The 27,024-nt window shown below is 38.6% G+C and overlaps 1 protein-coding gene and 1 pseudogene across 1 annotated transcript in view; both read right to left on the bottom strand.

Annotated features, from left to right (window-relative positions):
• The window catches only part of L3MBTL4 (L3MBTL histone methyl-lysine binding protein 4), a 554,392-nt gene that overhangs the window by 307,050 nt on the left and 220,318 nt on the right, over positions 1–27,024 (bottom strand). The gene's annotated exons all lie outside the window — the stretch shown is intronic.
• On the bottom strand, positions 23,631–24,892 carry LOC149123793 (large ribosomal subunit protein eL6 pseudogene; annotated as a pseudogene).

Genomic DNA, 27,024 nt, shown 5'->3' on the forward strand with positions numbered 1-27,024 from the left:
TTTACTAAATAAAAAATAAAATTAAAAAAAAACCCACATCTTCCTCCCTCTAAACCTAGCACATCTTTGGAAGTCTTTCTTCATTACACTCAGAAGCCCACAAACAGGAACTCACACAATGAGATGGAATGGACATGATAGAAGGATATCAAGTACTCGGGTTGCTACCACATTTCCAACACCACAGAAGAGAGCTAGGGCAAGGTATCTGGTATCTTGGGACCTATGAAACTGAAAAAAATGACACAAATGTCACAAAGTTGCCATAAAGATAGATAAGTTTGTGAAACTCATCTGATATCAGGAATTCAATAAAATAAGGACCCTAAATCAGATACTCTCTTTACACCCATGTGATGTCCTTAAGCAAGAAGAGAAAAATTGATGAAGACGCAGAGAAACTGAAAAATCTCATACACTGTTTATGATAATGTAAAATGGTGTGGCTACTACAGAAAAATGGTTTAGCAGTTTTGCAAATACAAATGATGTAGAACTACTCAATTGCCCAAATTAAACTCTGAGGTATATCACAACAGAACTGAAAACACATACTCATGTAAAAACTCAAAGGTTCAAACATACATTATTCAAGAAAGCCTCAAAGTGGAAACAATCTAAATGCCTATTAACTGATAAATGGGTAAAAATTTTGTGGTTTCTCCACTCAACAGATTATCTGGAAATAAAAAGAAGTGATGAGGTAATACATACTATCTTGTGAATGTGTCTAAAACTTACTATGCTGGGTGAAGTTGCCAGACCACATGGCAGCATGCAATATGATTCTAATTTACATGAAACACCTGGACTAGGAAATCTGTAAAGATAGAAAGTAGGTTAATAGCTGCCAAGACCTTAGAGGGATGGAGAATTGGAGAGTAGTAGCTACACGTTTGGGGTTTCCTTTTAGAGAGATTTAAATTGTTGTAAAATTGGAAGTGGTAATGATTATACAACTCTATATACTAAATACCATTTTTATTGAACTGCACACTTTAAATAGATGAATTGTGCAGTATGTGAATTACAGCTTAAGTAAAGCTGTTATAAAAAATAAATGGATTTCTTACTTCAGGTTGACATCATGTATTCTTATTTGGTTTTGCCTATTTCATCAACACAGGGGACACTGAAGAGACATTTCCAAAATTGAATTGGAGTCAGTTGCAGTCTGCACTCAGATGTGAGCAGCAGTGTACATTTGAAGAGAAATTCTATGCAGCACAGTTCTTCATGGAGACCTGGTCCTGCTGTCAGTCAGTTGTGCCCTCACGGCTCCACAGGTGTTCCTTTGCACCTGCCCAGATTAGGTAGGAGGCTGGGTAGGTAGAGGGTCCTATCATCAACTACAGAACATATTTTTATCCATAGAATACTGCTGGGCAAAGTCTCCTAGTACTGTTTAAAATGGTAAACAAACCACTTAGGCAGTATGGAGTGCTGGAGATTCGGACACACACAAAATAATCAAAATAACTTTTAAAATAGCAATACCAGTCAAAACAATTCAAAAAGCAAGAAATGTAACTTTCAGCTGACATTTGCTTAATATTCTTTAGTACACAGATTGGAAGTTTTACTGCACAGGGGTCACAGACTCTGCTACTCAGCGACTTTCCTTCAACAAAGGATGAGACTCACCCCAATGTGTAAGGCAGTGATTCTTAACTGCACATCACCCGCCCCTCACAGAAGGAAGACCAAGACGTCCTGTGAGCTCCACAACCCTTGTGGAGAGGTTTCTTTCTTTAAATGTTAAGACCTGTGTTGTGAGGGTTTTATATATGTCTAACATCTTTTTGCCATTTTGTAATTTCAAGAAAATTTCAGCATAGTGCTTCTCCTGGAGAAATGGAAGACCTTATCACAGTTTTAAGTCTTCTCTCAGAAGATACTGAACACAATATTTAACACCTAGAATTAAATTTTGAACAATGAAAAGCATCTTACATTTTATAATTTGCCATGTGTTAAGAACTGCTCTCTCTTCTCTCTTCTCTTCTCTCTCTCTCTCTCTCTCTCTCTCTTTCTCAAGCTCTTTCACCTCAAAGCTATGAGAATTTGAGGACATGGCAATTACAGACTTAACACACACTGCTCCATTTTATAGCACAATAGCTGCTCTCAAAAGTGCAATTACACACACACGCACACACACACAAACAACAAATATAGCAAACGCATTTTTCTAACAATATATTTGAAACCAGAAAATAAAATTTAATATAAAAATCAATAGGCATAAATGATGTGTAAACTAAATTCACTTTAAGTAAAATAACTATAGCTAGCACATTTTGGAGCCAAATTACTAACAGAACAAATCATCCAAATAGATGATTATAAATTCTATTTTATATTTTATTATAATTATACTTTAAGTACATATAAATAGATAAACAGACAGATGAAGACAAACAAGTTAAGCGTTCTTAAACCCCAAATCCCAACCCCTTCAACTTCCTAAACTTGCTGAGCACTGACTTGATGCCACAGTGGAATATTCCACTTGATCACAAGTGACAGGACACAATCAAAGCACAGATGCATTAACAATGTTGTATAGGGTATACAACAGGCCATGTGTATAGGGTAAATATGGAACATAAATTAATTTCTTGTTTAAAATTGGATTCCAATCCATAAAAGCTCATTGTATATATATATAAAAATATTCCAAAACTTGAAATACTTCCAGTCCCAAGTATTTAGGAGCAAGGAGACTCAACTAGTGTGTGTGTTTGTGTGTGTGTGTAAAACCTCACAGTCCTAGCTTCAGCCTTGTCTTAGAGGAAACTATCTGAAGACCATGGTGATTCTCCTTCTGCAATTTAATGCTTAAACTCTACTTATAAACCAACTGAGCACACAAGGCCTTCATTTCTCCTGTCTCAGGGACCCTTCCCCTGACTATGACTCTGAATCTTTCCCATGTTACAAAGTCAGTAAGGGCAGAATATCTTTGGCACACTCATGTTTTCACAGAACCTATAGGCCACCATGATTATCTCTCATCACAAGCATCAAGAAATTTTGTTTAGTGCTGAGCATTGTCTTCACCAAATTTCTTCTTACCACTGCTTTGAATGTAGTTTTAATATACTCTATCTTGTTCATTTCTTGATTAAATGGCTGATGTACTTGAATTTTCATTTTAAAAATCATCCCAGCAAATGAGAAGTTGTCCAAGGTTCAGTGAAAGTTGCCATGAAGGGTCAATTCCCCATGTTATCATAAGAAACCCTATCATTTGCAGTTTCATCCTTACTAAAGACAAGTAACCATATGGTGGTAACTACATTAAATAGTTCACATTTTCTACTTATTGCTTCTCCTATTTCTTTTTAGCTTTCAAAATAACCTTATATATCCTATTAGGGAAAAAAAAAACATAAAAAAGAGTGGATTTGGGCTGGGCATTTGGTATAGCAGTTAAATAACTGCTTGGTTGGATCCTGCTGTTTCTAGCTCCGGCTAAACACCTTTAGATGCAGCAGGTGACAACTCAGGTGGTTGAGTCTCTACCACCCACTAGATGACAAAGATTGGATTCTGGACTGCTGATTTCAGCCTGGCCTAGCCCTGGTTGTTGTGGGCATTTGAAGAGTAAAGCCAGGGATGAGAGCTCATTTTCATATGCTCTCTCTCGCTCTCTCTCTCTCGCTCGCTCTCTCTCTGCCTCTCTTTGCCCTAAAGTGAATAAAGGCAATACTGGTAGTATAAGGACAGGCCATATAGACCAATGGAATAAAAACCAAAAGTCCACAAAGGAACCTAAAGACCTATGGAAAGTGTATTTCCACCAATAGTTCCAAGATCATTTAAAGGGAGAAAATTTGTCTCTTCAACAAATGTTTCTGGGAAAACTAGAAAACCAGATACAAAAGAATTAGATTGAGCACCTACTTCATTTAATATATAAAAATTCAATAAAAATAGATCAATGATCTAAATATAAGAAATAAAACTGCAAAACCCATTTTTAAAACATAGGAATAAAGCATTGTGATATCAAATTTGGCAATAGATTCTTAGCTTTAACACTCAAAATACTATTTACAGAGAGGAGGCAAGATGGCGGAATAGGAAGGGAGCACACTGATAGTCCGGGGAGAGATAGTTTAATAAAAGTGGAGATACTGCAGGTTCAAGGAAGAGTAGGGGAGGAAACAGCAGAAGAAACTCTTCCGGAACGCGTGATTCACAGCGGACCTGCGTGGAGAGCGTGGGAGCCCACAGTTCTGGACACCAGCAGCAGACTCAACACACCAGCGCTGGAACGCGAGGTGAGCCGAACCTCAATAGCCCGAGACACCGGCAGGCAAGCGGAGAGAGGAGACTAGAGGGAACGACCCCCGGGGGGGGGGGGAGTTCACCAGGCTAACTGGAAGAGAGAGAGAGAGAGAAAAAAAAAAAAGGTGACTGGTACGGACACGGGTTTCTCTCTCTCTGCTCACCTCTCAAGGGCAAGCAAGACAAAGAGCAGGTGCCATCTGGGACATAGGTCATAAGCAGAGTGACCTCAGGTCTGCACCGGCCCTGAGCCTAGCAGAAAAACCTGACTCTGGGCGGGGTGAATTAACAGGAGATTAGGACCTAGTAAATTTGTGGTGCTACTGAACTGAGACTGTGAAAAAAGAGACGGTGGGGGAGAGAACTCACAGAATTCACGTGAGTACTCTCCAGAGACACTAAAATTCCGTAACTTTGGCAACCCAGTGGGAGACTGAAGGAGAATTTGAGCCCACTCTGAGGGCCGAACAGATTCCCTGTGTGGTCCTTGGGAAAGAGCTTCTGATCTCTGGCTCCTGTGGGTATATCATTTGCGTACTAACTACCTCCAACTTCGTTCAGCTGTGCGGAATTACTTCCTTTTAAATCAAAAAAAGAGAGAGAGAGAGAGAGAGATTTACCACGCCTAACCTGGGAGTGTCACCTTTGGCACACCAAACAGAGCTCTCAGGCCACACCCATCTCAAGCCCTAAGGCTCCATCAAAAACAGATAGTCCACTTAATCTAGAGTCATAGTATAACAAGAAAAAGCACCACAGTGAAGAAACCAAATATCTCCAATATGCCAAATAACAAACGCAAAAACCCTGGTAATAAAAACAAGGAAGTCACCATGACCCTCCAAATGAAAAAGACACCCCAATTCAAGATTATGAAGATGATCACATAGAAGAAATGCAAGAAGCAGATCTCAAAAAATTTATAAGAACATTAAGAAGTTCTCAAAAACAAATTCTTGAACTACAGAAATCCTTAATGGACAAGACAGAAAATCTCTCTTGTGAAAATGAAATATTAAGGAGGAATCAAAATGAAACGAAACAACTAGTACAACAGGAAACTGTGATAGTGACTGAAGTGAAGAATTCAATAGATCAAATGAAAAACACAATAGAGAGCCTTACAAACAGAATGGGTGAAGCAGAAGAGAGAATATTGGACTTAGAAGACAGAGAACAGGAAAGGATACAGTCAGACCAAAGAAAAGAAGAGGAAATTAGAAATCTAAAACATATTGTCGGGAATCTTCAGGATACTATTAAAAAACCCAACATTCGGGTTCTAGGAGTTCCTGAAGGCATGGAGAGGGAGAAAGGATTAGAATGCCTTTTTAGTGAGATACTAGCAGAAAATTTCCCAGGTTTGGAGAAGGACAGAGACATCCTAGTACAGGAAGCTCACAGAACCCCTAATAAACATGACCAAAAGAGATCCTCACCACGACACGTTGTAATTAAACTCTCCACAGTGAAACATAAAGAAAAGATCCTAAAATGTGCAAGAGAGAAAGGTCAGATTACTCTCAGAGGATCTCCAATCAGACTCACAGCTGACTTCTCATCAGAAACTCTACAAGCTAGGAGGGAATGGCAAGATATAGCCCAGGTACTAAGAGAGAAAAACTGCCAGCCCAGAATATTATATCCTGCAAAGCTATCATTTGTGAATGAAGGTGAAATAAAGACTTTTCATAGCAAACAGAAATTGAAAGAATTTGTCGCCACTCGTCCAGCCCTGCAAAAGATGCTTAAAGATGTATTGCACACAGAAACACAGAAACACGGTCATCAATATGAAAGAAGGTAAAGGAAGGAAACCTCACAGCAAAAGATCACTGGGAATTCAAAGCATATATTAGAACTTATCTTTGGCAAATGGCAGGGCAAAGTTACCACTTATCATTAGTCACAATGAACTTTAATGGCCTTAACTGTCCAGTTAAAAGACACCAATTGGCTGATTGGGTTAAGGAACAAAACCCATCTATTTGCTGCTTACAAGAAACACATCTTTCCAACACAGATGCATACAGACTGAAAGTGAAAGGCTGGAAAAAGATATACCATGCCAACAGAAATGAAAAAAGAACGGGCGTAGCCATCTTAGTATCGGACAACATAAACTTTACCACAGAAACTGTTAAGAGAGACAAAGAGGGACACTATATAATGATTAAGGGATCAATACAACAAGAAGATATAACAATTATCAATGTATATGCACCCAAATACAGGGCACCGGTTTATCTAAAAGATTTGTTAACAGACTTAAAGGGAGACTTAGACCCCAATACAATAGTACTGGGGGACTTCAATACTCCACTCTCAGAAATAGACAGATCAACAGGACAGAAGATGAACAAGGATACAGTAGATTTAAACGACACTATAGCCCAAATGGATCTAACAGATATCTACAGAACTTTCAATCCTACAGCTAAAGATTTTACATTCTTCTCAGCAGTACATGGAACCTTCTCTAGGATTGACCACATACTAGGCCATAAAGCAAGTCTCAGCAAATTCAAAAGAATTAGAATCACACCATGCAGCTTCTCAGACCATAAAGGAATGAAGTTGGAAATTAGCAACGCAGGAATCCCTAGAGCATACGCAAACACATGGAGATTGAACAACATGCTCCTGAATGAACAATGGGTCATAGAAGAAATTAAAAGAGAAATCAAAAATTTTCTGGAAGTAAATGAGGATAACAGCACAACATACCAAAACTTATGGGACGCAGCAAAAGCAGTGTTAAGAGGAAAGTTTATATCAATAGGTGCCTACATCAAGAAATTGGAAAGGCACCAAATAGATGAGCTTTCAATTCACCTCAAGGATCTAGAAAACCTACAGCAAACCAGACCCAAATCTAGTAGGAGAAGAGAAATAATTAAAATCAGAGAAGAAATCAAGAGAATTGAATCCAAAAAAATTACCAAAAATCAGCCAAACAAGGAGCTGGTTTTTTGAAAAAATAAACAAAATTGACACCCCATTGGCCCAACTAACTAAAAAAAGAAGAGAAAAGATCCAAATCAATAAAATCAGAGATGAAAAAGGAAACATAACAACAGACACCACAGAAATAAAAAGAATCATCAGAAATTACTACAAGGACTTGTATGCCAGCAAACAGGGAAACCTATCAGAAATGGATAGATTCCTGGACACATGCAACCTACCTAAATTGAACCAGGAAGACATCGAAAACCTAAACAGACCCATAACTGAGACAGAAATTGAAACAGTAATAAAGGCCCTCCCAACAAAGAAAAGCCCAGGACCAGATGGATTCACTGCTGAATTCTACCAGACATTTAAAGAAGAACTAACTCCAATTCTTCTCAAACTATTCAGAACAATCGAAGAAGAGGGAATCCTCCCAAATTCTTTCAATGAAGCCAGCATCACCTTAATTCCTAAGCCGGAAAAAGATGCAGCATTGAAAGAGAATTACAGACCAATATCCCTGATGAACATAGATGCAAAAAAAAATCCTCAATAAAATTCTCGCCAATAGAATGCAACAACACATCAGAAATATCATCCACCCAGACCAAGAGGGATTTATCCCTGGTATGCAGGGATGGTTTAATGTGCGCAAGACAATCAATGTGATACACCACATTAACAGACTGCAGAAGAAAAACCATATGATTCTCTCAATAGATTCCGAGAAAGCATTTGATAAAATACAACACCCTTTCATGATGAAAACTCTAAGCAAACTGGGTTTGGAAGGAACATTCCTCAATACAATCAAAGCAATCTATGAAAATCCCACAGCCAACATCCTATTGAATGGGGAAAAGTTGGAAGCATTTCCACTGAGATCTGGTACCAGACAGGGATGTCCACTCTCACCACTGCTATTCAATATAGTTCTGGAGGTTCTAGCCAGAGCTATTAGGCAAGACAAAGAAATTAAAGGGATACAAAATGGGAAGGAAGAACTCAAACTATCCCTCTTTACAGATGACATGATTCTTTATTTAGGGGACCCAAAGAACTCTACTAAGAGACTATTGGAACTCATAGAAGAGTTTGGCAAAGTAGCAGCATATAAAATCAATGCACAAAAATCAACAGCCTTTGTATACACAGACAATGCCATGGCTGAGGAAGAACTTCTAAGATCAATCCCATTCACAATAGCTACAAAAACAGTCAAATACCTTGGAATAAGCTTAACCAAGGACGTTCAAGATCTCTACGATGAAAATTACAAAACCTTAAAGAAAGAAATAGAACAAGATACCAAAAATAGGAAAAATCTTCCATGCTCATGGATTGGAAGAATCAATATCATCAAAATGTCCATTCTCCCAAAAGCAATTGATACATTCAATGCAATACCAATCAAGATACCGAAGACCTTCTCAGATCTGGAAAAAATGGTGCTGAAATTTATGTGAAGGCACAAGAGACCTCGAATAGCTAAAGCAATCTTGTACAACAAAAACAAAGCTGGAGGCATCACAATACCAGATTTCAGGACATACTACAGGGCAGTTGTAATCAAAACAGCATGGTACTGGTACAGAAACAGATGGATAGACCAATGGAACAGAATTGAAACACCAGAAATCAACCCAAACATATATAGCCAACTTATATTTGATCAAGGGTCCAAAACTATTTCCTGGAGCAAGGACAGTCTATTCAATAAATGGTGCTGGGAAAATTGGATTTCCACGTGCAGAATCATGAAGCAAGACCCCTACCTTTCGACTTACACAAAAATCCACTCAACATGGATTAAAGACTTAAATCTATGACCTGACACCATCAAGTTACTAGAGAACATTGGAGAAACCCTTCAAGATATTGGCACAGCCAAAGAATTTCTGGAAAAGACCCGGGAGGCACAGGCAGGCAAAGCCAAAATCAACTATTGGGATTGCATCAAATTGAGAGGTTTCTGTACTGCAAAAGAAACAGTCAGGAGAGTGAAGAGACAACTGACAGAATGGGAAAAAATATTTGCAAACTATGCAACAGGTAAAGGGTTGATAACCAGAATCTACAAAGAAATCAAGAAACTCCACAAAAACAAAACCAACAACCCACTTAAGAGATGGGCCAAGGACCTCAATAGACATTTTTCAAAAGAGGAAATCCAAATGGCCAACAGGCACATGAAAAAATGTTCAAGGTCACTAGCAATCAGGGAAATGCAAATCAAAACCACAATGAGGTTTCACCTCACCCCGGTTAGAATGGCTCACATGCAGAAATCTACCAACAACAGATGCTGGCGAGGATGTGGGGAAAAAGGGACACTAACCCACTGTTGGTGGGAATGCAAACTGGTTAAGCCACTATGCAAGTCAGTCTGGAGATTCCTCAGAAAACTGAAGATAACCCTACCGTTCGACCCAGCCATCCCACTCCTTGGAATTTACCCAAAGGAAGTTAAATTGGCAAATAAAAAAGCAGTCTGCACCCTAATGTTTATTGCAGCTCAATTCACAATAGCTAAGACCTGGAACCAACCTAAATGCCCATCAACGGTAGACTGCATAAAGAAATTATGGGTGCCCATCAACGGTAGACTGGATAAAGAAATTATGGGATATGTACTCTTTAGAATACTATACCGCAGTAAGAAACAACGAAATCCAGTCATTTGCAACAAAATGGAGGAATCTGGAACACATCATGCTGAGTGAAATAAGCCAGTCCCAAAGGGACAAATACCATATGTTCTCCCTGATCGGTGACAACTGACTGAACACCTAAAAGGAAACCTGTTGAAGTGAAATGGACACTATGGGAAACGGTGACTTGATCAGCATAGCCCTGACTGTTAATGAACAACTTAATACATTATCCCTCTTAGTAGTTTTTATTGTCTGTTCTACTTAATATGACTGGTTTAATTCTGTAATTAATACACAGTTATTCTTAAGTGTTGAAAATTAACTGAAATGTGATCCCTGTTAAACATAAGAGTGGGAATAAGAGAGGGAAGAGATGTATAATTTGGGGCATGCTCAAGCTGACTTGCCCCAAATGGTAGAGTTAGAAACATACCAGGGGATTCCAATTCAATCCCATCAAGGTGGCATGTACCAATGCCATCTCACTAGTCCCAGTGATCAATTTCAGTTCACAATTTGATCATAATGAAAGGACTAAGAGTCAAAGGGAGCACATAAACAAGTCTAGTACCTGCTAACACTAACCGATAGAATAAATAAAGGGGAGAGTGATCCAACATGGGAAGTGATATACTCAGCAGACTCATAGAATAGCAGATGTCCTAAATAGCACTCTGGCCTCAGAGTCAGCCCTAAAGGCATTTGGATCTGGCTGAAAAGCCCATGAGAGTATTTCAGGCATGGAAAACCAAGACACTCTGGCAAAAAGATCTCTGTGAGTGAGATCTCAGTGGAAAGAACAGGTCTTCAAAGAAGGAGGTACCTTTCTCTGAAGGGAGGAGAGAACCTCCATTTTGACTATGACCTTGTCTAAACAAGATAAGAGTCGGAGAACTCAGAGGGCTTCCATAGCCTTGGAAACTCATGACTGGAGCATAGGGAGATTACTGATGCCATAGACAGGAGTGTCAATTGGTAAAGTCAACAACAGGAGTCACTGTGCACTTACTCCTCATGTAGGATCTCTGTCCTTAATGTGCTGTGCATTGAGATTTAATGCTATAACGAGTACTCAAACAATATATTTCACTTTGTGTTTCTATGTTGGTGCAAACTGTTGAAATATTTACTTAATGCATACTAAACTGATCTTTTGTAAAAAAAAAAAAAAAAAGAAAAAGAAATTATCAATTCCCAACTTGACTCTCACTGGGATTAAACATGACAATAGGTCTGATCTGATTTCATCATCATTTAAAAAAAATCATCTATTATTTTTCACTTTATGTTTCTGTGTGGGAGCAAACTGTTGAAATCTTTACTTAATGTATACTAAGCTGATCTTCTGTATATTAAGATAATCGAAAATGAATCTTGATGTGAATGGAAGGGGAGAGGGAGTGGGAAAGGGGAGGGTTGTGGGTGGGAGGGACGGTATGGGGGGGAAGCCATTGTAATCCATAAGTCGTACTTTGGAAATTTATATTCATTAAATAAAAGTTAAAAAAATTTTAAAAAGTTAAAAAAATACTATTTACAAAGGAAAAAATATACATTGGAATGCATCAAAAATAAAAACTCTTGTAGGCGTGGGAATTGGATATAGTGATTAAGATGCTTTTTGGGTTGCCCACATCCCATATTTGACTGCCAGGATTCAAGTCTTTATTTCACTCCTGATTTTAGATATTTGCTAATGTGCACCCTGGGAGGCACCAGATGATAGCTCATGTAGTTAGGTCTCCGCCACCAATACAGGAGGCCAGATGATGGTGTTGCCCTGCCCAGGCTGTTGCTGGCATTTGGGGAGTGAACCATCAGATGGCAGATATCTGTCTGTCTCTCTCTGCCGCTCTGCCTTTCAAATAAATAAAATAAAATAATAAAATGAATTTTTTTTTTCATGAAAAAACTATGCATTGATTTTAATCTTTTTACACCAAAATAAACTATTATTTTTATTATGTCTTCTACAAACTTTCTGAAGTACTTTCATATTCATTTTATAAATCTTTTTTTCTTTTTTTAACTTTTATTTAATGAATATAAATTTCCAAAGTACAGCTTATGGATTACAATGGCTTCCCCCCCATAACGTCCCTCCCACCCACAACCCTCCCCTTTCCCACTCCCTCTCCCCTTTCATTCACATCAAGATTCATTTTCAATTCTCTTTATATACAGAAGATCAGTTTAGCATATATAGGTAAAGATTTCAACAGTTTGCACCCACATAGAAACACAAAGTGAAAAATACTGTTTGAGTACTAGTTATAGCATTAGATCACAATGTACAGCACATTAAGGACAGAGATCCTACATGAGGAGTAAGTACACAGTGACTCCTGTTGTTGACTTATCAAATTGACACTCTTGTTTATGGCGTCAGTAATCACCCTAGCCTCTTGTCACGAGTTGCTAAGAATATGGAAGCCTTTTGAGTTCACCGACTCTGATCATATTTAGACAAGGTCGTAGTCAGAGTGGAAGTTCTCTCATCCCTTCAGAGAAAGGTACCTCCTTCTTTGATGACCCGTTCTTTCCACTGGGATCTCACTCGTGGAGATCTTTCATTTAGGTTATTTTGTTGTTGTTGTTGTTGCCAGAGTGTCTTGGCTTTCTATGCCTGAAATACTCTCATGGGCTTTTCAGCCAGATCTGCATGCCTTAAGGGCTGATTCTGAAGCTAGAGTGCTATTTAGCACATCCGCCATTCTATGAGTCTGCTGTGTATCCCACTTCCCATGATGGATCGTTCTCTCCCTTTTTGATTCTACCAGTTAGTATTAGCAGACACTAGTCTTGTTTACGTGATCCCTTTGGCTATTAGTCCTATCATTATGATCAATGTGAACAGAAACTGATCACTTGGACTAGTGAGATGGCATTGGTACATGCCACCTTGATGGGATTGAATTCGAATCCCCTGGTATGTTTCTAACTCTACCTATTGGGGCAAGTCGGCTTGAGCCTGTCCCAAATTGCACATCTCCTCCCTTTCTTATTCCCACTCTTAAATTTAACAGCAATCACTTTTCAGTTAAGTTTCAACACTTAAGAATAACTGTGTATTGATTACAGTATTCAACCAAGTATTAAGTAGAACAAACAAAAAAAATACTAAGAGGGATAACGTATTAAGCTGCTCATCAACAGGGTGAGGGCTGATCAAGTCACCATTTCTCATAGCGTTCATTTCACTTTAACAGTTTCTTTTTTGGTGCTCGGTTAGTTGTCGCCGATCAGGTAGAATATATGATATTTGTCCCTTTGGGACTGGCTTTTTTCACTCAGAATAATGTTTTCCAAATTCCTAACAGGGATCACTTTTCAGTTAATATTTAAACACCTAAGAATAATTGTTTTTTAATTACAGAGTTCAACCAATGGTACTAGAACAAAAAAAATACTAAAATGGGTAAAGTATTACATTGTACATCAACTGTCAGGACAAGAGCTGATCAAGTCACTGTTTCTCATAGTGTCCATTTCACTTCAACAGGTTTCCCCTTTGGTGCTCAGTTAGTTGTCGCCAATCAGGGAGAACACATGATATTTGTCCCTTTGGGACTGGCTTAGTTGACTCAGCATGATGTTTTCCAAATTCCTCCATCTTGTTGCAAATGACCAGGTTCCATTGTTTTTGACTGTTGTATAGTATTCTATAGAGTACATGTCCCATAATTTCTTTATCCAGTCTACTGTTGATGGGCATTTGGGTTGGTTCCAGGTCTTAGCTATTGTGAATTGAGCTGCAATAAACATTAATGTGCAGACTGCTTTTTTGTTTGCCAATTTAATTTCCTTTGGGTAAATTCCAAGGAGTGGGATGGCTGGGTTGAATGGTAGGGTTATCTTCAGGTTTCTGAGGAATCTCCAGACTGACTTGCATAGTGGCTTAACCAGTTTGCATTCCCACCAACAATGGGTTAGTGTCCCTTTTTCCCCACATCCTCTCCAGCATCTATTGTTGGTGGATTTTTGAATGTGAGCCATTCTAACTGGGGTGAGGTGGAACCTCACTGTGGTTTTGATTTGCATTTCCCTGATTGCTAGTGATCTTGAACATTTTTTCATGTGTCTGTTGGCCATTTGGATTTCCTCTTTTGAAAAATGTCTATTGAGGTCCTTGGCCCATCTCTTAAGTGGGTTGTTTTTTTTTGATGTTGTGGAGTTTCTTGATTTCTTTGTAGATTCTGGTTATCAACCCTTTCTCTGTTGCATAGTTTGCAAATATTTTTTCCCATCTGTCTGTTGCCTCTTCACTTTCCTGACTGTATCTTTTGAAGTACAGAAACTTCTCAATTTGATGCAATATCAAATGTTAATTTTGGCTTTGACTGCCTGTGCTTCTGGGGTCTTTTCCAAGAAGTTTTTGCCAGTACCTATATCTTGCAGGGTTTCTCCAATGCTCTCTAATAATTTGATGGTGTCGGGTCGTAGATTTAAGTCTTTAATCCATGTTGAGTGAATTTTTGTGTAGGGTGAAAGGTAGGGGTCTTGCTTCATGATTCTGCACGTGGAAATCCAATTTTCCCAGCACCATTTATTGAATAGACTGTCCTTGCTCCAGGAAATAGTTTTGGACCCTTGATCAAATATAAGTTGGCTGTAGATGTTTGGATTGATTTCTGGTGTTTCTATTCTGTTCCATTGGTCCATCCATCTGTTTCTGTACCAGTACCATGCTGTTTTGATTACAACTGCCCTGTAGTATGTCCTGAAATCTGGTACTGTGATACTTCCATTTTTTTTGTTGTTGTACAAGCTGCTTTAGCTATTCGAGGTCTCCTGTGTCTCCATATGAATTTCAGCATGATTTTTTCCAGATCTGAGAAGAAGGTCTTCGGTATTTTGATTGGTATTGCATTGAATGTATCAATTGCTTTTGGGAGAATGGACATTTTGATGATATTGATTCTTCCAATCCATGAGCATGGAAGATTTTTCCTATTTTTGGTATCTTGTTCTATTTCTTTCTCTAAGGTTTTGTAATTTTCATCGTAGAGATCTTGAACGTCCTTGGTTAAGCTTATTCCAAGGTATTTGACTGTTTTTGTAGCTATTGTGAATGGGATTGATCTTAGAAGTTCTTCCTCAGCCATGGCATTGTCTGTGTATACAAAGGCTGTTGATTTTTGTGCATTGATTTTATATGCTGCTACTTTGCCAAACTCTTCTATGAGTTCCAATAGTCTCTTAGTAGAGTTCTTTGGGTCCCCTAAATAAAGAATCATGTCATCTGTAAAGAGGGATAGTTTGAGTTCTTCCTTCCCATTTTGTATCCCTTTAATTTCTTTGTCTTGCCTAATAGCTCTGGCTAAAACTTCGAGAATTATATTGAATAGCAGCGGTGAGACTGGGCATCCCTGTCTGGTACCAGATCTCAGTGGAAATGCTTCCAACTTTTCCCCATTCAATAGGATGTTGGCCGTGGGTTTTTCATAAATTGCTTTTATTGTATTGAGGAATGTTCCTTCCATACCCTGTTTATTTAGAGTTCTCATCATGAAAGGGTGTTGTATTTTATCAAATGCTTTCTCTGTGTCTATTGAGGTAATCATATGGCTTTTCTTCTGCAGTCTGTTAATGTGGTGTATCACATTGATTGTTTTGTGCACTATGTTTATCAGGGATATTGGTCTGTAATTCTCTTTCAATGCTGCATCTTTTTCCGGCTTAGGAATTAAGGTGATGCTGGCTTCATTGAAAGAATTTGGGAGGATTCCCTCTTCTTCGATTGTTCTGAATAGTTTGAGAAGAATTGGAGTTAGTTCTTCTTTAAATGTCTGGTAGAATTCAGCAGTGAATCCATCTGGTCCTGGGCTTTTCTTTGTTGGGAGGGCCTTTATTACTGTTTCAATTTCTGTCTCAGTTATGGGTCTGTTTAGGTTTTCGATGTCTTCCTGGTTCAATTTAGGTAGGTTGCATGTGTCCAGGAATCTATCCATTTCTGATAGGTTTCCCTGTTTGCTGGCATACAAGTCCTTGTAGTAATTTCTGATGATTCTTTTTATTTCTGTGGTGTCTGTTGTTATGTTTCCTTTTTCATCTCTGATTTTATTGATTTGGATCTTTTCTCTTCTTTTTTTAGTTAGTTGGGCCAATGGGGTGTCAATTTTGTTTATTTTTTCAAAAAACCAGCTCCTTGTTTGGCTGATTTTTGGTAATTTTTTTGGATTCAATTCTCTTGATTTCTTCTCTGATTTTAATTATTTCTCTTCTCCTACTAGATTTGGGTCTGGTTTGCTGCAGATTTTCCAGATCCTAGAGATGAATTGAAAGCTCATCTATTTGGTGCCTTTCCAATTTCTTGATGTAGGCACCTATTGCTATAAACTTTCCCCTTAACACTGCTTTTGCTCTATCCCATAAGTTTTGGTATGTTGTGCTGTTATCCTCATTTACTTCCAGAAAATTTTTGATTTCTCTTTTAATTTTTTCTATGACCCATTGTTCATTCTGGGGCACGTTGTTCAAACTCCATGTGTTTGTGTATGCTCTAGGGATTCCTGCGTTGCTAATTTCCAACTTCATTCCTTTATGGTCTGAGAAGCTGCATGGTATGATTCTAATTCTTTTGAATTTTTTTTTTGTTGGAAATGTGAAACTTTGTAACCACTTTGTATAACAGTTTGTTTCTTAAAACTTAAACATATACTTTCCATATAAATCAACCATTCCACTCCTTGGCATTTTTCCAATAGAAAAGAAAGCATATATTTATATAAAGACTTGTACACAGATGTTTATAACAGCTTTATTTGTAATATCAAAGTGTGGAAGAAATTCAAAATGTCCATCATCAAATGCATGAATGAACAGACCGTGGTATGTCCATACAGTGGAATACTATACTAATCAGCAATCAAAAACAATAAACTATTGATACACACAACAAAGATGACTCTCAGAATAGTTACGCTTGACTGAAAGAAACCAGACTGAAAACAGAGTATAGAAAGAATTATTTAATTTATATGAAATTATAGAAAATGCAAACTAATCTATAGTGATAGAAAGCAGTCCGTACTTGCCTGGAGTAGGGCAGAAGCTATGGGGAGGAGTGAGAGGAAGAGATTACAAATCAGCATGAAAACAGTTGGGGGTTGATGGACATGCTCATTATCTTAATCATGGGCATGGTTTTACTGACATATGCACTGTACTTTGGAAATTTATATTTACTAAATAAAAATTAAATAAAAAATTATCGTATTCTTTGCATATTTCCAGTGTATTATATGTTAATTATACTACAATAAAGCTTTTTGGTTTTTTTTTAACTTTTATTTAATGAATATAAATTTCCAAAGTACAGAATATTGATTACAAAGACTTCTCCCCCAATAACGTCCCTCCAACCCGCAACCCTCCCCTTTCCCACTCCCTCTCCCCTTCCATTCACATCAAGATTCATTTTCGATTCTCTTTATATACAGAAGATCAGTTTAGCATACATTAAGTAAAGATTTCAACAGTTTGCTCCCACACAGAAACATAAAGTGAAAAATACTGTTTGAGTACTAGTTATACCATTAAATCTCAATGTACAGCACACTAAGGACAAAGATCCTTCATGAGGAGTAAATGCACAGTGACTCTTGTTGTTGACTTAACAAATTGACACTCTTGTTTATGGCCTCAGTAATCACCCTAGGCTCTTGTCATGAGCTGCCAAGGCTGTGGAAGCCCCCTGGGTTCACTGACTCTGATCATTTTTAGACAAGGTCATGGTCAAAGTGGAAGTTCTCTCCTCCCTTCAGAGAAAGGTACCTCCTTCTTTGATGACCCATTCTTTCCACTGGGATCTCACTCATGGAGATCTTTCATTTAGGTTTTTTTTTTCCCCCCAGAGTGTCTTGGCTTTCCATGCCTGAAATACTCTCATGGGCATTTCAGCCGGATCCACATGCCTTAAGGGCTGATTATGAGGCCAGAGTGCTATTTAGCACATCTGCCATTCTATGGGTTTGCTGTGTATCTCACTTCCCATGTTGGACCATTCTCTCCCTTTTTTATTCTATCAGCTAGTATTTGCAGACACTATTCTTGTTTATGTGATCCCTTTGGTTCTTAGTCCTATCATTACGATCAATTGTGAACAGAAATTGATCACTTGGACTAGTGAGATGGCATTGGTACATGCCACCTCAATGGGACTGAATTCGAATCCCCTGGTATATTTCTAACTCTACTGTTTGAGGTAAGTCAGCTTGAGCATGTCCCGAATTGCACATCTCTTGCCTCTCTTGTTCCCACTCTTATACTTAACAGCAATCACTTTTCAGTTGTTTCAGCACCTAAGAAGAATTGTGTATTGATTACAGTATTCAACCAAAAGTATTAAGTAGAACAAAGAAAAAAAATACTAAGAAGGATAACATATTAAGCTGCTCATCAACAGTCAGGGGAAGGGCTGATCAAGTCACCATTTCTCATAGTGTTCATTTCACTTTAACAGGTTTCCTTTTTGGTGCTCAGTTAGTTGTCACCTATCAAGGAGAACAAGTGGTATTTGTCCCTTTGGGATTGGCTTATTTCACTCAAAATAATGTTTTCCAAATTCCTAACAGGGATCACTTTTCAGTTAAAATTTAAACACCTAAGAATAATTGTGTGTTAATTAGAGTTCAACCAATGGTACTAGAACAAAAAAATACGAAAATGGATAAGTATTACATTGTATATCAACTGTCAGGACAAGAGCTGATCAAGTCACTGTTTCTCATAGTGTCCATTTCACTTCAACAGGTTTCCCTTTTGGTGCTCAGTTAGTTGTCGCCAATCAGGGAGAACATATGATATTTGTCCCTTTGGGACTGGCTTAATTCACTCAGCATGATGTTTTCCAAATTCCTCCATCTTGTTGCAAATGACTGGGTTTCGTTTTTTTTGACTGCTGGATAGTATTCTATAGAGTACATGTCCCATAATTTCTTTATCCAGTCTACTGTTGATGGGCATTTGGGTTGGTTCCAGGTCTTAGCTATTGTGAATTGAGCTGCAATAAACATTAGGGTGCAGACTGCTTTTTTGTTTGCCAATTTAATTTCCTTTGGGCAAATTCCAAGGAGTGGGATGGCTGGGTTGAATGGTAGGGTTATCTTCAGGTTTCTGAGGAATCTCCAGACTGACTTGCATAGTGGCTTGACCAGTTTGCATTCCCACCAACAATGGGTTAGTGTCCCTTTTTCTCCACATCCTCTCTAGCATCTATTGTTGGTGGATTTTTGAATGTGAGCCATTCTAACTGGGGTGAGGTGGAACCTCACTGTGGTTTTGATTTGCATTTCCCTGATTGCTAGTGATCTTGAACATTTTTTCATGTGTCTGTTGCCCATTTGGATTTCCTCTTTTGAAAAATGTCTATTGAGGTCCTTGGCCCATCTCTTAAGTGGGTTGTTTTTTTTTGATGTTGTGGAGTTTCTTGATTTCTTTGTAGATTCTGGTTATCAACCCTTTCTCTGTTGCATAGTTTGCAAATATATTTTCCCATTCTGTTGGTTGTCTCTTCACTTTCCTGACTGTTTCTTTTGCAGTACAGAAACTTCTCAATTTGATGCAATCCCATATGTTAATTTTGGCTTTGACTGCCTGTGCTTCTGGGGTCTTTTCCAATAAGTCATTGCCGGTACCTATATCTTGCAGGGCTTTTCCAATGCTCTCTAATAAATTGATGGTGTCGGGTCATAGATTTAAGTCTTTAATCCATGTTGAGTGAATTTTTGTGTAGGGTGAAAGGTAGGGGTCTTGCTTCATGATTCTGCACGTGGAAATCCAATTTTCCCAGCACCATTTATTGAATAGACTGTCCTTACTCCAGGGATTGGTTTTGGACCCTTGATCAAATATAAGTTGGCTGTAGATGTTTGGATTGATTTCTGGTGTTTCTATTCTGTTCCATTGGTCCATCCATCTGTTTCTGTACCAGTACCATGCTGTTTTGATTACAACTGCCCTGTAGTATGTCCTGAAATCAGATTTCAGGACATACTAATTCTTTTGAATTTGCTGAGACTTGCTTTATGGCCTAGTATGTGGTCAATCCTAGAGAAGTTTCCATGTACTGCTGAGAAGAATATAAATGCAATTATGTGTAGGATGAAAAGTTCTGTAGATATCTGTTAGATCCATTTGGGCTATAGTGTCATTTAAATCTACTGTATCCTTGTTGATCTTCTGTCCTGTTGATCTGTCTATTTCTGAGAGTGGAGTATTGAAGTCCCCCAGTACTATTGTACTGGGGTCTAAGTCTCCCTTTAAGTCCCTTAACAAATCTTTTAAATAAACTGGTGCCCTGTAATTAGGTGCATATACATTGATAATCGTCATATCTTCGTGTTGAATTGATCCCTTAATCATTATATAGTGCCCCTCTTTGTCTCTCCTAACAGTTTTTGTGGTAAAGTTTATGTTGTCTGATATTAAGATGGCTATACCCGTTCTTTTTTCATTTTTGTTGGCATGGTATATCTTTTTCCAGCCTTTCACTTTCAGTCTGTATGCATCTCTGTTGGAAAGATGTGTTTCTTGTAAGCAGCAAATAGATGGGTTTTGTTCCTTAACCCAATCAGCCAATTGGTGTCTTTTAACTGGACAGCTCAAGCCATTAACATTCAATGTGACTATTGATAAGTAGTAACTTTGCCCTGCCATTTGCCAAATATATTTTCTAACATATGTTTTGAACTTCCTGTGATCTTTTGCTGTGAGATTTCCTTCCTTTACCTTCTTTCATATTGATGCCCATGTTTCTGTGTTTCTGTGTGTAACACATCTTTAAGCATCTTTTGCAGGGCTGGATCAGTGGTGACAAATTCTTTCAATTTCTGTTTGCTGTGAAAGGTCTTTATTTCACCTTTATTCACAAATGAGAGCTTTGCAGGATATAATATTCTGGGCTGGCAGTTGTTCTCTCTTAGTACCTGGGCTATATCTTGCCATTCCCTCCTAGCCTATAGGGTTTCTGATGAGAAGTCAGCTGTGAGTCTGATTGGAGATCCTCTGAGAGTAATCTGACCTTTCTCTCTTGCACATTTTAGGATCTTTTCTTTATGTTTTACTGCGGTGAGTTTAATTACAACATGTCGTGGTGAGGATCTCTTTTGGTCATGTTTATTAGAGGTTCTGTGAGCTTCCTGTACTAGGATGTCTCTGTCCTTCTCCAAACCTGGGAAATTTTCTGCTAGTATCTCACTAAAAAGGCATTCTAATCCTTTCTCCCTCTCCATGCCTTCAGGAACTCCTAGAACCCGAATGTTGGGTGTTTTTATAGTATCCTGTAGATTCCCCACAATATGTTTTAGATTTCTAATTTCCTCTTCTTTTCTTTGGTCTGACTGTATCCTTTCCTGTTCTCTGTCTTCTAAGTCCTATATTCTCTCTTCTGCTTCACCCATTCTGTTTTTTAGGCTCTCTAATGTGTTTGTCAATCGATCTATTGAATTCTTCATTTCATTATGATTTCTCGTCACTATCACAGTTTCATGTTCTACTAGTTGTTTCATTTCATTTTGATTCCTCCTTAATATTTCATTTTTGCGAGAGAGATTTTCTATCTCTTCCATTAAGGATTTCTGTAGTTCAAGAATTTGTTCTTGAGAACTTCTTAATGTTCTTATCAATTTTTTGAGATCTGCTTCTTGCATTTCTTCTATCTCATCATCTTCATAATCTTGAATTGGGGTGTCTATTTCATTTGGGGGCGTCATAGTGTCTTGCTTGTTCTTGTTACCTTGGTTTCTGCGTTTGTTGTTTGGCATATTGGAGATATTCTTTGGTTTCTTTGGTGTGGTTTTTTTTCTCGTTATACTGTGACTCTAGATTAAGTGGACTGCCTGCTTTTGATGGATCCTTAGAGGCTGTGATGGGTGTGGCCAGAGAGCTCTGTTTGGTTCTTCAGGGTTAAGGGTATGCCAAAGGTGACTCACCCAGACTGTTCTCTTGCTCGCTCGCTCTCTCACTCTCTTTTTTTTTTTTTTTGTTTTTGACCCAGTTGGGAAGTAATTCCACAGAGCTGAGTGGAATTGAGGGTAGTTGTATGAAATCTGGCCCCTGTGGGTATTCATCTGCTTACCCCTGGGACCACACACAGAGTTTATGCAGCCCTCAGTGTGGTCTCAAATTTCCTCGAAGTCTCTCACCTGGTTGCCCAGGTTACCCAGTTTGTGTACTCGGTGAGTTCTCTCGTCCCCCCCCCCCCCGATTTTCACAGTCTCAGTTCGTTAGCTCCACACTTTCACTAGGTCTTAACCTCCTGTTATTTCTCCCCACCAGAGTCAGGTTTTTCTGCTTGGCTAATGGCGGGCACCGCTTTACATATGTAAAATGGCACCTGCTCTTTGTCTTGCTCAGCTTTGTAAGGTGAGTGGAGAGAGAGGCTAATGTCCGTGCTGGTTCCCCTTATTTATTCGTTTTTTTTTCTCTCCTCCAGTCAGCCTGGTGAACTTTCCCCAGTGGGGCTTCAGGCCTCATTCCCTGTAGGCTCTTTCTGCCTTTCCCTGCCAATGTCTAGGGTTACCGGGGTTTTTGTCTCACCTCCCCTTCCAGTGCTGGCGCGCAGACTCTACGGCTCGGCTTCTGTGGCGGCTCGGCTCCTGCGGCTCGGTTTCCACGCGGTGGGCAACCTTGCTCTCCCGGTAGGTCCTCTGTGTCACATCCACTAGATCCGGAAGAGTTTCCTCTGAAATTTTTTCCTGAGCCTTTTCCTGAGGCTACAGTAACTCCACTTTTATTCAACTATCTTTTCCCAGACTATGGGTGCGCGCCCTCACTATTCTGCCATCTTGGCTCCGCCCCCTCAATAAAATGAATTTTTAAAATCATTGTATATCAAAGGACATTTTCAAAAATGTGAAAATGGAATGGAGGGAAAACATTGGTAAATCATCTACCTGATAAGAGTTTAATATCCAGAATGTATAAGAAATTCTTACAATAACAATAAAGAATAAATGTTTGTAATATTTAAATAATAAAACATGAATAACATGAATAAACATTTCCCCCAAGAAAATATACGAGTGACCAAATGCACGTGAAAAGATGTTCAACACAATTATTCAATAAAGAATTGGAAATCAAAGCTACAAAGAGATATCACCTTATATGCATGAGGATAGTTTTAATCAAGAATACAGAAGATCACAAAGATTGGCAATGATTTAAAAAATGGAACACTCACAGGCCATGTAAACACTCACACATTGCTGAGGGGAATGTAAAGTGGTGCAAGTAATCTAGAAAACAATCAGTTCCTCAAACTGTTAAGCATAGAATTAGCATATGACCCAGCAATTCCACTCCTACATATATTCTAAAGAGAAATGAAGATATATGTACACACATACAATTATAAATGAATACTTATAGAAATATTATTCATAATAGTCAAATAGTCCATCAACAGATTAATGGATCAACAAACTGTAGTCTATAGGTTCAACACAATGCTATTCAACCATGAAAAGGAACACACTACTGATAGATGCTACAACTTGGATGACCCTCAAAGTTTCTAAATGTCCCATGTTGTGGGACTCTTTTCACCTAATACTCAGAATCAGCAACTCTATAGAGTCAGAAAGCTGATTAGAGGTTACAGGAGTGGGAGCAGACATCTGATTTTCAAAGTTTATTTATTTATACATATTTATGGAGTACTATGTGATATTTCATGACATGTATACATTGTGTAATGTACAATCAAGGTAAACATATTTATCCTTTCAAGCATTTAACATTTCTTTATAGCAAAAATGTCCCAAATCCTTTCTTCTAGGTTTTTTTCTCTTTTAGGCGTTTTTAGTTATTTAATGAGATTCTCCTAAGAAATTCAGACCACCAATTTGTGAGGGTAAATTCCATTCGTTACAGCAAAAACAAATCGCAGGTAGCACTGGAAATGAGGAACAGTTGGCTTTTTGGCATTATTTGTGAATCCACAGCTTTCTGATTAATCTGGTGCTACTCTGTTATCTCATATTTCTCTTTCTCTGTGTTGAAGACTTCACTTTCCTGGTGTCTGGGCCTCCACAGGTTCTTCTTCTTGAAATAAGCATCCGTGAGATGCTCTGGGATTTTCACATTGCTGATGTTAATTTTCATGAAGGTGGCAATGACAAATTTTTGGTGTGTTCTATTCAGAGGAATCCAATTAAGGGAAAGAGGTCCAGTCACAAGCAGCAAACAACTGCTCAGTTGCTTCAGGAAAACCATGCTTTCGCTTCTGTGGTACCCAGTGAAGATGATGAGAATGGCCCAAGTGGCAATGCTGGCCCACAGTTTCCTCACTGCTGACTAAAGTGATTTTTGCCATGGTTCAACAGTTTTCTAGGGACATCTTCATTGGGATAGTATTGGGTCATTTTGTGAAGCATAAACATCCTGGTGCCACCATTCTTGTCACCATCAACTAGTTTTGTGACAGTAGCAAGAACCTTCTTCTTTTCAATCCTGGATTTGGGAGCCACATATTTCCTCTTGTACAGGACTTTCCTGGAATATATAGCTGACTGGGAGTAATCTGCCAATCCCTCTCACAAGGACAGGGCTTTGGCTGCAGTGGGGCTTCCTTTTCTTGGGCTTTTTATCCTTGAGGCTTTTTTTTTAACTCTGCCACTGGCATTATCTGCATTTTTGGCTGGAGATTTCTTAGTGTCTGGCTTTAGAGCTACAGCTTTTTTACCCATCACTTTGCAGGATGAGAAAGAGTCTAGGTATTTTAAAATAGGGAAATATTCAAGGAATTAACATTATCTACCTGAATACTATTGTGCAAAAGAACCCCAGAACTGGGCCGGCGCCGTGGCTCACTAGGCTAATCCTCCACCTAGCGGCGCCGGCACACCACGTTCTAGTCCCGGTTGGGGCGCCGGATTCTGTCCCGGTTGCCCATCTTCCAGGCCAGCTCTCTGCTGTGGCCAGGGAGTGCAGTGGAGGATGACCCAGGTGCTTGGGCCCTGCACCCCATGGGAGACCAGGAAAAGCACCTGGCTCCTGGCTCCTGCCATCGGATCAGTGCAGTGCGCCGGCCGCAGCACGCAGGCCGCGCTGGCCATTGGAGGGTGAACCAACGGCAAAGGAAGACCTTTCTCTCTGTCTCTCTCTCTCACTGTCCACTCTGCCTGTCAAAAAAAAAAAAAAAAAAAACCAGAACTTCTTATTCCTATTTAGCTACAACCTCATACCCACCAAAAATCCTTTCTTTCCTCTTCTCTTCCCCCTCACCCAGCCTATGTTAACAACCATTATATTTTTAACTTCTAGATCACCTGTTTTTTAGATTCCACATATGGATGAGATCATGTGATATTTCCATGTTTGGCTTACTTCACTTAACATTCATGGCCTCTAGTTCCATACATGTTGTTTCAAAAAACATCTGTGTTTGTGAATGACTGTTATTACACTGTGTACACACATATACAACATTTTCTTTATCTATTCATTAGTGGATGGACACAGCTTGTTTACATTTCCTGGCTATTGTGAATAGTACTGCAATAAACATGGGGATGTAGATGTCTCTTCAACAGAGGGATTTCATTTTCCTTGGATACATACCCACGAGTAGGATTGCTGGATCATATTGTAGTCTTATTTTCAAGTTTTTTGAGGAATCTCCATATTGTTTTCCACAATGGCTGTACTAATTTATACAAAGGGTCTCTTTTCTCCACATCTGCAGTAACACTTATTGTTTGTCCTTAAGATAATACCCAATCTCACTGGAGTGAAGTGATTTTTCCTTGTGTTTTTGATTTGCATTTCCCTTATGATTAGTGATACCGAACATTCTTTCATATAGCTTTGCATGTCTTCCTTTAGAAATGTGTTTAGATCTACTGCCCATTTTAATTGGATTATTAATTTTATTTTTTTGCTACTGAGTTGAGTTCTTTATATATTCTGGATATTAACCTTTTGCCATATGCATAGCTTGTACATCATCACTTTCACTATAGGTTGTCTCTTTACTGATTGTTTCCTTTGCTATATAAAAACCCTCTAGTTAGGGCATCTAATTTTTAATGTACTGCACACAACACCAAGAGACAAAAGTAGAAGATTTAACCACTGAGCCTCTCAGCAAAGTGTCATGAGAACAAGGTAGTGGCAGCAATGGAGGTATTATTCAGCTAGAGGTGTTTGGACAAGACAACACTCTGTCACCAGGCACACCAACTCAGGCAACACACTCTGAGATCAAACACTTCCCCTCATCTTACAGAATATTATTCTCAAGCTACCTGCAGCCAGTTTTACAGAAAAATACAATAAATGAATATGAATCTGCCTGCATATAAATATCAGAATTTGAGATGTATATATTTCTTTTTTTTAAAAAAGATTGATTTATTTGAAAGGCAGCATTACAGAAAGAGAAAAAGAGAGGGCACGTGAAGGAGAAAAAGATCTTTTATCCAATAGTTGATTCCCCAAATGTCCAGAACAGTGGAGCTACGCCAGGCCAAAGCCAGGAGACAGAAGCTTCAACTGGGTGTCCCACATGGGTGGCAAGTGCCCCATCTCCCGCTGCTTCCCCAGGAGTATTAGCAGGTAGCTGGGTCAAAAGTGGAGCAGCTGGAACTAGAACTGGCATCCATATGGGACACCAGCATTGCAGGCAGTGGCTTCCCACATTAGGCCACAAAATTGACCCTGAATTGATATCTATTTTCCAAAACATTTTTAGACTAAATAGATACTTTTGTATAGTTCACAATATGTTGGTTTTGTTTTTGTTTGGCTTTTTTATTGATTTTAATTCTTGATTTCTGGGTCACCAAATTTAGGAATTTCATAGATTTTTTTTTAGTATTTTCCTATATTTAAGGGAAAAGAATTTTTATTTTAGAAAACTTTTATTTAATAAATATAATTTTCGAAAGTACAACTTTTGGATTATAGCAGTTTCCCCCCCCATAACCACCCTCCCACCCGCAAACCATCCCATCTCCTACTCCCTCCCCATCCCATTATTCATTAAGAGTCATTTTTAATTATCTTTATATACAGAAGATCAACTTAGTATATACTAAAGTAAAAATTTCAATAGATTGCACCCACACAGACATACAAAGTATAAAGTACTGTTTGAAGACAATTTTTACCA

Source organism: Oryctolagus cuniculus, chromosome 10 (assembly GCF_051225735.1).
Source record: "Oryctolagus cuniculus isolate XC-2025 breed Fujian yellow rabbit chromosome 10, ASM5122573v1, whole genome shotgun sequence".
NCBI classification, from domain to species: domain Eukaryota; kingdom Metazoa; phylum Chordata; class Mammalia; order Lagomorpha; family Leporidae; genus Oryctolagus; species Oryctolagus cuniculus.